Raw genomic sequence first — 3,142 nt, 5'->3', positions numbered from 1 at the left:
TGGCAAAGTCACCGCTCCTCCCAAATGACGTCCAGGTGGCTCCCACCCCACTTGGAAGATCTGTCTGAGCTTCCTCACCAGCCTGCCCTCACCCAAGTGGTGCTCCCCTTAATAAGCCCTGGGCAAACCCTTACCTTAGCACCATCTGCCCACCTACGTGCATCTATATATTTCGCTGATTGCATGTATTTCTTGCTCCGTGACCTTCTCAGGAGCAGGCAATATTTCTTGCTATCGCTATATCTTCGGCACCTAGAATAACACCTTGTACATAGTACATGTTCGGTAAAAATCCTGTCGAAAAAATGACATAGCAACAAGTATGAGGCACTGGTTGAGAGAACAGTAGTCATGGATAAATATTGAAATGGATGTAAAAACACTGATTTTCATTGGGCTATGACTCTGATGCACATCAGAAATATTTTGAGCCAATGGACTCATAACAAAGGGCCAGAAATAAGTCCTAAAAGGTTGAAACCCCAACCTTCTGACGTGTGCATTTTCAGAGTTTTGTGAGAACATGAAATGCTCGAATTGGAAACCCGCTGTGAAACTACCCCATCTTCACATCTCAGAGAATGATTTTTCTCTTCATCAGTCACAGAAGTGTCCAAAGCTTGAATTTCCTAGCTTCATAAGGCAGTCTTTGCCAAGTTTTGACAACTCTTATTCTTAGAAAATTAATTTTTGTAGCAATTCCAAACCTGCCTCCCTAATATATTCACCCAATGTTCTAAGACTACATAAAATAAATCTCTTTGACATTTGACAACAGCTATTTTGTGGTTCTCTTCCAAAATGGCAACCAAAAAAAATCTTTAAATTTTTTTTCCAGATTTATCATCCTCTTCCCCCCACTTTTTCCAGACTTGGATAGTATAAACTGGAGATAATTCCACTGGAAGATATTTCTTATAATGGCTTACTCGATAATTCAGATTTGATTCGTTTTTATTAAACTAATCAGATCTTTCGAAATCCTAACTTCAGAACATTTTTAGTTCAAATGCATTTCAGAACATAATTGGAGAATAATTATGGAAGACTGTTTAATGGTGAATTTCCCTATTTAAACAATGGACGTGTTCACAGCAACCAAGATCATTCCCCAGTGTAAAAGGTAATTCTTAGCTATTAAGACCACTACTTTTTAAAACTCAAAGTGTATACTCATCACCTGGAAATCTTGTTAAACTGCAAATTCCCAAATCGGTAGGTTTAGGGTGAGACCAAAGAGTCTGCTTTTCTGACAAGCTCCCACTCCCGAGTACTGTGGATGCTGCTTGATGGTGGATCCCACTGACTGGGGATGACAGAGATAGATATCCTATATCTATATCCTGCATCTCTGTTGGGATAGATAACAGACCTCTGCTTAAGGAAAATGACCAAGAGAAAAGACGGAGGTGTTGATTTCAAGCAAAGATCACTAAGCCAACTCCCACCCCCACCAGGTGCAATCAGCAAGCGTGTGGTGATCCTGGTGTCTGTCCCTCAAAAGGATATGTTGAAGTCCTAACCCCTGGTAAGAGGCAAGAGAGGGTCCTCATTTAGAGCCTTTGGAGAGAGCGTGGCCCTGCCGACACCTGGACTTGGGACTGCTGGCCTCCAGAACTGTGGAGCATAAACGTCTACTGTTAAAAGCCTTTTGGTCCATGGTACTGTGTTACACAGCCCTGGGAAACTAATCCACCTGGGTTTCGCATAGCGGCCGGGAGGACCCATGGCCCTCTAGGAAATCACCCAGTGTGGGACGGGAAGACACCAACATGACAATGGCCATGAAACAGAAAGTCCACCTGCTTGGCAGATTCATGAAAGAATGCATTCATCCACCTTATCATAGAAGAGTGATTTACAAGATGCCTGTTTACATGAGAAATCTGTTTACATTAGGTGTTAGGATTTTAAAAGAGGCTTAGAGGCTGATTTGAAAAATAAGATATAGATCAATGGGTCTCCCCTTTGGCTACACGACAGACTCACCTGGGGAGGTTTTTAAAAACATTAGTGCTCAGATCCCGCCCTCTCCTACACCTCGTTGTCACTGGTCTGGGATGGGGCCCCAGCCTCCGAAGGTTGAGAACATTCCTCAGGTGATTCTAATGACGAGCCAGGGTAAGAACCAAGGTGTCAGAGCCAAACTTTCAACTGCAAAATGGGCTTAAGAAACATGGTCTAAGAGTACTCCTCAATTATTCGCCTAGGGCTTAATCTGGACAACACTGGGCAGGCCAGAGTCAGAAGCGCACAGGTCAGGGTGACCAGCCACCAGCCCTCATGCAGTGGGGACCAGGCCCTGTGCACACAGAGCTTCCCAGCTTAGCCTTGACCGCGCTAATCCTTCACGTGCGTGCTGTCCCCCGGCCCCCGTTTGAATTTCCCCACAGATCGTAGCCCTGTGCTCCAGTTGTCCAATGTCTGTAGGCGGTTGGTTTGATATATTTTGTCAAATTTTAGTTGTTTATAATGGGTGGGTGCACTAGTCTCCTAGGGCCTCCGTAACAAAGTGCCACCAAACGGGTGGCTTAAGGCAACAGGAATTTATTCTCTCACTGTTCTGGCATCCAGGAGTCTGAAATCAAGGTGTCCACAGGGTTGGTCTCATGCCTCCTTCCTGGGTTCTGGCAGTGGCCAGCAATCCTGGGCATTCCTTGGCTTGCGGCAACAGGACTTCAGTCTCTGCCTCTGTCATCGTATCGCTGTCATCTGTCTGTGACCATGGCGCTTTTCTCATAAGAACGCTAGTTATACATTAGGTCACTAGGATTAAGAGCCCACCCTACTCCATTACGACCTCATCATAACCGGTTACATCTGCCACAACCCTATTTCCAAACATCCTCACATTCTGAGGCATCAGGAAGGGCATGAACTGTAGGGGGAGGCTATTCAACCCAGTACAATAGGTCGGCGTGGTCCCAGTGACTCCAAAATACCCCTGCATGGAAATTCCCACTTGCATTGCAAACTCCTTGCCAGAGGGCTGGGTCCTCATGTACTCCGTGCCTTTCACTATGCTCTACAGTCGTGCAGCTCACATTCTGAAATGAATTAAAGTCACACACAGAAAATAACCATGGGTCCTATAAGCACGGGTTTCAGGGCCCATCCGGGCCCTGCTGGGTCACAGTCTCTG

This window comes from Pteropus alecto, unplaced genomic scaffold (assembly GCF_000325575.1).
Source record: "Pteropus alecto unplaced genomic scaffold, ASM32557v1 scaffold195, whole genome shotgun sequence".
NCBI classification, from domain to species: Eukaryota; Metazoa; Chordata; class Mammalia; order Chiroptera; family Pteropodidae; genus Pteropus; species Pteropus alecto.
The sequence above is the reverse complement of the archived record's forward strand: the minus strand, read 5'-3'. Positions refer to the sequence as shown.